Raw genomic sequence first — 12128 nt, forward strand, 5'->3', positions numbered from 1 at the left:
TCTGATTAATATACAAAACAGTCCTTAAAAAAAAATATTAGACTAACGTAAAAAAAATGCACATTCAATATGCCATTTTATTAATAGTCAGTTTCTTTCAGTATTATTTAGTCACCATATATATTCTGTTATTGGAATAATACAGTCAGTGAAAAACTTTAAAAACTAATCTTCTCTGAACGAAATTGTATATAATTGATATAACTTGAAAGATAGATTCAAACATAGTTTAAGAAACTTAACTAAAATTGTAAAATAGAGTAGTGCAAAAAATTCCAGGACAGTTTCATATTCCACTGTCGATTAAGTGAATATCTTCCATTCCGGAATATAAGCAGCACCCCCAAATCAATTGGCTCTATCGATTTCACACAATTGCCTAAATATATTCTTCGCTATATCTTTCACCAACATAACGGCAAATATATTGAATCCCATATTATCTATATTAATTTATTTCACTATCATCAGAGTGCGACACTCTTTATAAATCCAAAACAGTTATACGCATTTATTCAGTTAATAACGGTCTTTGATAGGTATACGATTGCATAAAACCCCACCCCTAAACCATGTCTAAGGGTTATCAAAATTTATATATTTATCAAATGTTTTACTAATACGCACTAGTAATATCCGCCGCAATTTTACGCCTACCAAGCAAATGCCTTTGTAGTATCGTTCGATCTTCACCAATGGTAGTAATTTTGACCCTTAACCAAATTTATTACACCCATTTTTAAATTATTTGAACTGATGATTGGTTATAAGTTCTAAATTATAACCAATCATTATGTTATTTAAAAGAAAAATATTCCAGTCATCATGAGTATTTTTTTTTAATTTATGCTCAAAAATATTTTTATTGTCTTATATTTTGGAGACATAAAGCATTTAGAATATTAACGACGAACTCAACAAAATCATGTATAGAGATAACCGCATATTAACTTATTTAAGCAGTAAAGTACATATATTAAGGACGAACTAATAACATTCAAATAGCGTTTTATTTATTATGAATATTCCATTGTAACATTACAGGCGTTAGCCCAATGCGTTAACTCAATTAGCACCTACAGGTGAGTAATGAGACACTAGAATCAGTCTAAATTTGTGACGTATATTTAATTAATTTAAACTATTATTACAGCCTACAATTAATATATGTCAATATGCATTACCTAGCTTGATTTTATTTTAATTATTATTCACGATATTAAATTGTAAGATTAAGAAAATATATGAAAACCTAATCTGTGATATTCTATCAAAATTATAATTATTTAATAATCTATAATTTTTATCTCCGAGATACAATCAAAATTTATATGAAATTTAAACCCATGTCTATCAAGTATTAGTCACCGACTACATCACTGGTATTTTGTACTGACTATCAAGATAACGCGTTATATGCTGAGTTTGTCCTTAATATTAATATTATATTTTTATGATCTTAAAATAATAAAAAAATCTGATTAAAAAACTAGTTAATAAAAATCGGTAAAATACATTTTTGCTATTGATATTTAATAAAACAGATTTCGAAATTCCAATATCGCAGTACAAAAAAAGGTTTATCCTTGTCTCCCGCTTTTAACCGATAAGCGTCGCGCAACTAAAATTTCGAAGCAGCTCTGGCGAATCAGAGATGAGGATGTTGGTAGAGCAATAATTGCATCGCTTTTTAGATACACTCACAAAATATGTTTACGCCTTAAAAGTGAAATTTAGCCACTTTCGGCGATCGTTAACAAAGGGATAAAAAATATCAATAGTCATTTTTCTCAAGCTTAAAAATATAATTTACTTATTTTCTCAAACCGTCAGTGTTAAAAAAACAGTAGTGTCTATGATATTGGAAACCAAGTAATTATGCAGCTATAATGTATAGCATCTCAACACAACAAATATATCGAGACTTATACTATAATATTGAAAATCTGTATTTCACTACAAGTTCATTTCGAAAGACCTCGAATGGTTCAAAATTAATGATTTTAATCATTTACCAACTGCTCGTGGGCAAAGTTTAGGCCAGGATTCTGCGTGTATTTCTCAAACATTTAAGCACAATTTCGCCATTAACAAGAATCCATGTTTTCAATTATGGCATTTCTCGGCCCCAGCCGTTCAATAAATATTGTTTACGACTTTGGGAAATCACAAACTAGGCCCGCGGGCAAAGTCCTCGATGTAATTCCGAGAGATTAGAGGCTGGAGGGGTCCTTTCAGGCATTTCAGGAATGTTTCCCCTGTTCCTTAATGTCGCCATTTAGATTGATAAGAAGGGGGCGCAAATAAAAAGTAACAGTCAATCATTTAGATCCGCGAATGATAGACGCCGGGAAGAGGAGAAAAATAACGAAATGGGTCGTATTCTGGAAATAAAACGGTATATGCAGCGAAAGATACATTGTCACGCGATCATGGTATTAAATTGGTGTGTGTAATGTTAAGATTTTTTTTAAATATTACAGTTTGAGAAGCGCAAGCTATGCTATCGGTCTTGCCTTAATGGAATTCGGAAAGAATGAATGTGAATTTTTCAGAGTCGGAAAAATGCATTCCATTCCAGAAAGCATGTAGCTTCAACTTAGAATAAGTGTATACAGAATGTTATTCAAAAGTATCTGACTTTATTGAAAATATACTATATTACTTTTTTTTCTGAAACGTGTATTTTTTTAATTAGGTGTATTAATTTTATGTTTTAAAAAAAAACTTTTATTTAATCCTTGTTAACAAAAAATAATGATAGAATATATTTGTGCTAAAAAAATATTATAAAGTGTAATCTAAATAAAATAATATATATATATATATATATATATATATATATATATATATATATATATATATATATATATATATATATATATATATATATATATATATATATATATATATATATATATATATATATATATATATATATATATATATATATATATATATATATATATATATATATATATATATATATATATATATATATATATATATATATATATATATATATATATATATATATATATATATATATATATATATATATATATATATATATATATATATATATATATATATATATATATATATATATATATATATATATATATATATATATATATATATATATATATATATATATATATATATATATATATATATATATATATATATATATATATATATATATATATATATATATATATATATATATATATATATATATATATATATATATATATATATATATATATATATATATATATATATATATATATATATAAAAGTAGCATATAGATTTTAACAATGAAAGATAAAATAACTCGATTTAAATGATTTTGACAAAATATTTATATTAAAAAAATTTAATTATTTTTTTTAATAAAAAACGAGTCTTATGGTAAATTTATTACTAGTTTTATTCTGAAATCCATAAATTTTTGTCAGCAAAAATTTTGGTTTTAATTTTAGCGATAATAGGTAGAAAATGTTATATTTTCTGAAAAATTTTAATTATTTTTTTTAATAAAAAACGAGTCTTATGGTAAATTTATTACTAGTTTTATTCTGAAATCCATAAATTTTTGTCAGCAAAAATTTTGGTTTTAATTTTAGCGATAATAGGTAGAAAATGTTATATTTTCTGAAAAAGCTGCATCAATTAATTACGTAATATTATATAATATTAATTGTGTATTACTATATAATATGTTCATTTCACTGACGGTATACTTTTTACCGATTGATACAAATAATAACTGATTATTATTGTTTTATTCTGACATAAATAGATTTTTGTTATGGGAAATTTTATTTTTAATTTTATTTTTGTGATAAAAGATATAAAATACTACTTTTTTATATAAAAACTGCATCAAACATATTATTTATATTTTTTTACAAAATAATATTTTTAAATATTATATCTATACATATATATATTTTAATATTATATCTTATTATTAGGTTTAATATTTTAAGAATATAATATTATATCTTATTATTTTGTTAATAGTACACTATTTATGATATTATATAATATTATTTATTTATGACTTTTTTCTAAGCTTTTTTAACATTTCTGAAAATGTTTGTACGTTTATACTAAATAATATTTATTTATATTAATATATTTAAAAAAAAATATTTTTCTGAGAATATTTAAAAAACAAATTGCTTTCGGTTTACACCGGATGACCTTTTTATGTGACGTTTATCGGTTAAAAGCGGGAGACATGGGCGAAACTTTTTCTGTATTATGATGTTGAGATTTCGTTCTACTATTATTTCATTCCTTTAAATATGTATTTACCACTTCAATCGATTTAACTAAAGTAAAATTGAATAACACACATCTGGTTGTAATATATCACAAGATTGTAAAAGTATTCCTAATTAATGTATGTGTATTAAAGATGTATTAATTTTATCAAATATTAAGCGAATCATGTACACATATATTCTAAAAAATAATTATTTTAATAGGTTTATTAAAATTTTGCGCATTACTATTACGTCACGTCAATACCTTATTGACAAAATAAACCTTTTTTACAGAAAATATATAGTGAAAAGCACTTTGACACACATATACACATTCACACAAACCGTTCAGGAGCGATTGTGTTTTCGATTGTCCGAGGTCTGACGAAGGTCTGAAATGCTTTCAGAATAAAAATTTGAGTTGGTCGCCGACAGGGTATCCATTTCCCAAAAGATGTCTCTTATGACGTGTGTTTGTACAAAATATAATATTTATACAAATAAAAAACACAATGGAAACGTACGAAATTAAATAAATAAATATAATAGATAAAACAAAGTGTAAAGTAAAATGTGCAAAGATATGACTGGATTCAGAAGAGTTTAATCAAGTAAGTAAATAACCTTTTATTTATAGTTTAATTCATTGCAAAACTTAAATACTTATAATGTCAATTTTGCTCATGGTGGAGTACCACAGGGATCCAATTTGCGTCCTCTGTTCTTAAAATTTAAATATGTATTATATATATATATACATATACTAACGACCTAAAAGTGTTTTGGAGTATTTGCACAAATGCGGATTCGTTATCTATACTATAAAAATACTAGATTCGATCGACAATCAGTCATTCAGGAGAAAGTGTTTCAAGCAGAAATAGTGCTTCTTGTTGTTAAATAGAATTTAAAAAAATCATATATATCGCTACAAGAGCGAGTCCGGATTGTAACATAGCTAACTAGCTAAGCTTCCATTAAATTGAAAATTGGTAAGATCCATATTTTTTAAATATTATGTAATATAATAACTAGTTGATATCTGTAGCGGATATATGCCACGAATTCCATTGTATTATGCATCGACCTTTCAGTCTGCTCAAGTACTATTATATTATATTTTAATGAAAGAGTAGCGCTAATGATTAATTGTGTGTTTAATTAAAATAAGCAAGCATAGAATAATTTATACTAAAAAAGTATAATACATTATCCAAATATACTAATTTCAATCCCTCACTGAGAGAGATAGAAATATAGAGAGAGTGAGAACACTTGACTCACGGTCGATTACCTTAGATTTAAGTTACGCTGCCCTTTGTGGTTCCATGCCAAATTCAAATGTGTGCTCTGAATGTGGTATGCGAAAACTGACGTTCAGTTTGTATAGGGGTAGAGGGAGACAGAAGTTCGTACCTATGTGTGTGCTTAGAGATAATCTCAGGTATTTCGTTGGATGCTGCGTAATAGTGTACCACTGTGGGCACCATCATACGCAGACGCGACTAATGAGAGAAGGTAATTTTTCAAATGCCACATTAAAGGGATGTCTGTCGGCGACAGCGGCCCCAAAAGAAACGTGTTACAAAAGAATGTATTTTTTCAAATGGCAACACACACTTTTAGAATAAAAAAAACAGGGGTGGATTCATGGAAACGAAAATGAGAACGCTTTCGCTTGATGTTTTATAAGTTGATAAAAGCTATATTTATTCATCTATGATTCTTTTGAACAAAAAATACACAAACAATGTGCAATGCCAGCGTATTAAGGATCCGGATGGCGACAGCCATAAGTGAGTCGGCTATGCAGACGTTCTCGCTCTAACGGGCATGAAAAAAAGGCGAAATCAAAAACGCTCTGAAACACAAACGGGAAATTTCGCAAAAATATAGTTTAATTATCAGCAGAACCCTTTAATAGTTTAATAAAAAATTCATAACAAAGCCGAGGATCTTGGAAATGTTTTTACAAGCGTAGTTTACGTGCAGAGAAAACCTCCACTTGCTTTCAAAAGTGATTTTTAGTGGAAGTCTCTCTAGCTATAAAGTTCTCAATAAGATTTCTCAAGAATAATCTGATGGCAAACAAGAACGAGAAAATGACACAAGATGATAATTTCTGGCACAGTAACAGACGATTGACAGAAAACCATCTCCATATGGAATCTAAATGATTATATATATATATATATATAAATGAATATCGGTAAAACCTAGAAAAAATGTAATATGAATATATTAGTATATTCAAATACTTCATCCATTTTTTATTTAATATTCGAATAATTGAGAACCCTACTTGTAATGCAGTCTCTGTGGAATATTTTAGAGTTTTAGACTTTGCAACCCTTCAAAATTAAATCAGAAACCAAATCAGGCTCAGGAGAATGTGTTCTTAACTTTTCAAAGCCTTATTTAAAATCTCAGAGCGCAGTTTCTTTGATTGTCAATACTAAAGACCAATGTCTGAGCAGCGCGTTTAGTGGTAATGATTTTCCAGATCGCTTTAAGCTCATTGATAACTTAGCAATAAAAGTATCTCAGTAAAAAAATATTAAGGATATGCCACATCAAGCACTTAAAAGCGCTTTTATGTAGAGCATTATTTGAACGTACAATATAGCGCCATATAGAATGTAGTGAGAGCAGATTTTACATCAATTTAAACCTAAAAATATATTATTTACTTAATTAAAATTTAAATAATACTTAAACGACCATTTACATTTAATAACAATAATTATATTTTGGCACCAATGTGGATGTGAATTTGAACTAATCAAGATGAGCTATTTGCGACAAAAATAAAATAAGATTGCACGTCCTACATAATTTGGAAACAACCTTTATTTTATCAATCCAATTGATTCGAGCTTCGGATCATTAAGATCATTGATAACTTAGCAATAAAAGTATCTCAGTAAAAAAAATTTAAGGATATGCCACATCAAGCACTTAAGAGCGCTTTTATGTAGAGCATTATTTGAACGTACAATATAGCGTCATATAGAATGTAGTGAGAGCAGATTTTACATCAATTTATACCTAAAAATATATTATTTACTTAATTAAAATCTAAATAATATTTAAACGACCATTTACATTTAATAATAATAATTATATTTTGGCACCAATGTGGATGTGAATTTGAACTAATCAAGATGAGCTATTTGCGACAAAAATAAAATAAGATTGCACGTCCTACATAATTTGGAAACAACCTTTATCTTATCAATCCAATTGATTCGAGCCTCGGCTCTAGCACGAAATTGATTAAATAAAACTAACATCTCCCGTTAAACCCTCTGGGAGCACTTTCGAGACTTTCGAGACGCCGGGAAACTAAAAATATCCACTAGGCGCAATATCCCCGCGTAATTAACGAGTCCTGGCCAAGGTTAGAGCTGAGATCCGATTTCCTCCCCCGTCTCTAGGGGTGGGTTTTCTTCTGATGACACCCCTGCGTCTGAGGAAAGGGGATTCACATGTATAAATTTGTTAGGGTCGCCGTGTTTTTAATTAAAGACGCGCCTACACCTAGCGGACAATGAAAGTTTGCAATGAAAGTTCTCCTGCTGTTGCTGCTGTTACTGCTGCTGCTGCTTGACGGGATAATAAATATTTTACGAGTTGGAAAATTCGTTAACATCATTGCGGAGGAGGACTGAGGACTAAGTTTCCGATCCGAAGCGACGGAGGCACTGGAAAGAGGCAATTTGGTGGATTTTTGAGGCGTGACCCGAACTTCGATTCGGAGAGTGTTGCCGTTCGGAGAGGGTTGGGAAATTAAAGTTTTGGAAATTTGGAACGCTGGTGGAATTAAAGGAGGTGTTTTATTAGCAAATCGAACTCTTAACAAAGACTGCTGGTAATTCTGAGTCTAATAAAAATAAGTAACGGAAAAAAATGTGTACAATTATAATATTTATTTTATAAGACTGTTCACGTTAAAAATAAATTAAATAGGTAATAACAGCCATAATCGGATTAGTATAAATGAAGGAAGGCAGCAAATAAAAAACGGCATTAAAGAGAGACATCATATAAATAACTATAATACAAGCCTACATCTGTATGTTTCAAAGGGCTTACTGCTATTACGGCTCTAAAATCTATATTTAACAAAGAAACACATTAACTAAGAAAAATTCTATATAAACAACAATTTAAACTGCTAACAACATACGCTTGCTCGGAATGGAGTAACACAAATATTTTTTTCTGAATTGTCATTCAAAATAAAGCGAAAGAAATATTATAACATCTTAAAAACGTAGTATATTTATAATACCAGCATGTAGAGAACGTACTTTAAAAATATTACGCGAAACCATAATAGCGCAATTATATCCAGAAATGGTGACTACGACAAGAACAAATTAAAATTTAAATATAAACGTAAAAGTCTAAGCTTAATAATTTAAATAATTATTTTTTTACTGTTTCTTTAATTTTTAATATATTTTTTATTATTATATTATTAGTATATTTTATATTTTTATTCTCCCTTGGAAACCTGAAAATGGTTATATATAGGCGTTTATATAAAAATAAATATTGTCCCTTTCTTATATGTTCAAGGAACAGGAGATTCTTTGGCCCTATATAACTAACGTAGCTATTTGGCGTCTTTGGATTATGTATGATTTAATTTTTGCGCCTGGATTCCAGCGGCGGCAGGTGGCTGTGCCGGATTAGAGGCTTTCGCTATCGGACCGGACACGTTTTCCATTTCCTTCTGGGTTTTCCGGGCCCAGACTACGCAGTTAAATGCAACCCTATGAGCTCTGCAAGACCTAATTAGCCGCTCCGTGTTTCTAGATGCTGCAAAGCGGTTAACGGCGATAATTTACATAGCAGGGATTGTCAAAATCTGGGTCGCACCCCAAAATAGGATGCGCATTATGTAGTAATACGTGTCCAAAATGATAATTCGCTTTGGAACATAAAGCATGAATATTATTAACCTCTTAGTGAAATAGGTTATGCTTAGAGTAGAACACGTGGATGAATAGTTAAATAGGATAAAATTGTTAAAGCAAAAAATATATATGTATAATAACAAAAAATATATTTTTGATATACATATATATATACTGAAATTCTGTCCCAGGATTACTTAGAATAAAACAAAAAATATCTATAGGGGCTTAAACAATACCCGTAAGAAATTTATAAACGACAATCGACTTGCTTAACAGATATTAAAAATTGACAGAACAACCAGAAATGCACAATAGTCACACAGTATTTCTCAAGCTTTCAATCTTAAGCAATTACTAGAAAGACTCCTGAAACCCTTTTATTTTCATTGATTAAATTATCCTTTGTAATTATCGGACATGTCCGATTCCAGACGTTGGCGACCACGTTTTAATAATCTCCAAGTATAGCTTTCGATTATTTGCTGTACAAAACACTTATTCATCCCCGTCCATGGTTATATGTTTCGCAACAACAAGATATTAATAAATTAAGAAAGTATTTTATTTTCATTAGAAGCAACCTGAACATCATAAAAAAGGCATTGAATAGTATTTTTTTCTCTGAAAACTATTTTTCGGTACACCTAATATTTTTATTGTTATTTATGTACTACCTAGTTGCTTTCATTTCGGAAGAATGTGGTGCTTCCGAAATTAACAAAAATGTTGAAACTCGTTTCAATGAATGCGAACTAAGTTTTAAAAGAGATATTGTAGCAGCGGAACAGATAGAGCAAGTGTAATGAAAAAAATCGACCGCAAAACTACCGTACAAAATAAGCTATGTTTAAATTGTAAAATTCACCTGGCTTCCATTAAAATAATTAGAAAATGTGATATCGAAGTATAAATAATGATAGTATTAATCATGTCTCATATATCAATTGGTTACAAAAAAAATTAGTCAGTAATTCAATAATTAAAGATAATTTTGTTGAGCAGCTGTATTTAGCGTTAATTTCATATCGTTGTTGTAATTATAGGACTCTATTTTAGAGCTACAGAAATATCATCAAATAAAAGTCGCGTAATTAAATATTTAAAAAAATGTTACAATATAATAAAATATTATAAGTGAAATAAAGTAAATCAATTTGGCTTTACCAAATATATTTGATTATAATTATCTAATATGTATTTTAAAACTTTGCAACCCACAACTTTAGGACCCGTTTCCGTAGGGTATATACATTTGTTAAATTATAATAATATTACACATGTAAAACAGTCAAACTAATTTATTGTCGGACGTTGATAATTGTCAAAGTTAGATGGGGAAAGTTTTTCAGTCGGAATGATTACGTTTATAATTACGGCTGAAACCTAGGATAACACATGAAACGTATTTTCCAGCACGCACACAATTTGCAAGAATTAAAATCGTGGATTGAAAATTTCGAAGAATTTCAATATAGGCTCACTGCGAGACTTCCATCAATCATGGTAGGAATGACTCGACAGACAGCCAGAGGGTTTCGCCGACGTGTTTTTTCTTATGCTCGTTTACTAAAGAAGAAAATTGGGAAAATATTTAAATGTGTTTAAATAACGTTTGAAAAAAAAAATAAAGCTAAAATTAGTAAACGAGTTGTCGAAGGAGAATTTTATAAGAGTCTGAACAAATAATACAAATTGCTTTTTTCGATACACAATATAAGATACAATCATGTCAAGTAAAGAGAAATGTGCCATAGAAATAAATATTTAAAGTAGAATGTTGCTATTTTCTTAAAAGGTAAATATTATATATGACATTACAAGTATAAAAGTTATTCGCCACTCATCAGAAAAGCATAAAACATGGCAAATTAAGTTAATAAATAATATTCAACATCAGCCTTATTAATACAATAAATAAATTTTGCCTTGTTAATTATTATATTATATTATTAAATTATAAACTATTATTACAGCTTACAATCAATAGATATGTCAAACTATTTTTTAGTTTATTTTAATTAATCATCTGTGAGCTTTGGAAAATCTAAGAAAATCTTATCTGTGATGATCGATCGGAATTATAATTATATAATAATCATTTATGCTGATCTTTCGAACCCGATGGGAATTGAAAAATACTAAGGTCAATATGGGATTTGAGCTCAGTTCTTTCAGATATTAGTCAACAAATAATACCACTGGTCTATCGTGCTTATATAATAATAATACAATAATATGCAGTAAATTGTTTTTATTAATATTTGAATTAAAAATGGATTTTTTCCTTTTTTTGTGGTGAGAGTTAGCTACTAAAATAATAATAAACCAAGCGAGCTACTAAAATAATATTTTAAATTAGTTAAGGTAATTATATATTTTTTTAATAATTATTACTTTTATTGCAGATTACATTTTAAAAAATCAGGAATAAGCAAATGAGGTAGCAAATTATCTTCTATAATGATAGTTTGTATGTAAATATTTAAAGGTGTTTTTTTTTTTTTTAATTACCCTAATGATTTTTTTCTTACAGCTATTTACTATGGCAGAAAATTATTTAGTCTTTAGAATTTTGTTTAAATGGCCTTTTCTATGCAGAAGTAATGACCAATCATTGCAGAATATAGCATATATGCCATAAAATTAATATTTAGAAAAAAGATCAGTATTTTTGTCAGTTTTTCTCTATAAAAGTGTTTGCTCATTGTCTTGTGTTAATACACATTAAAAATAATAGAATAATTAATTCTACCTGCTAAGATATTTTATACTTTATTTAAAAAAAAATATGTTTTATTTAAAAAATTATTTTTTAGAATTTGATGTTTTTTATACATAAGTGTTTTACAATTTAAATCGGTAAAATCAATTTCGTAGTTCGTTCTCAAGCGCGCCCAAAACCGGGATTTCCCTTTCAAATTT

At 28.2% G+C, this 12128-nt stretch overlaps 1 protein-coding gene across 1 annotated transcript in view; it reads left to right on the forward strand.

Annotated features, from left to right (window-relative positions):
- The first annotated feature begins 4518 nt into the window (after positions 1-4518).
- Positions 4519-12128, forward strand: part of LOC148232777 (facilitated trehalose transporter Tret1-like) — a 39064-nt gene continuing 31454 nt past the window's right edge. Inside the window, exon 1 of the mRNA XM_088189476.1 lies at positions 4519-4889. The gene's annotated coding sequence lies outside the window, so the exon portion shown is untranslated. The remainder of the gene's footprint in view (positions 4890-12128) is intronic.

The sequence above is a fragment of the Plectrocnemia conspersa genome, unplaced genomic scaffold (genome assembly GCF_051122295.1).
Source record: "Plectrocnemia conspersa isolate PC_06_02 unplaced genomic scaffold, ASM5112229v1 ptg000008l, whole genome shotgun sequence".
NCBI lineage: Eukaryota > Metazoa > Arthropoda > Insecta > Trichoptera > Polycentropodidae > Plectrocnemia > Plectrocnemia conspersa.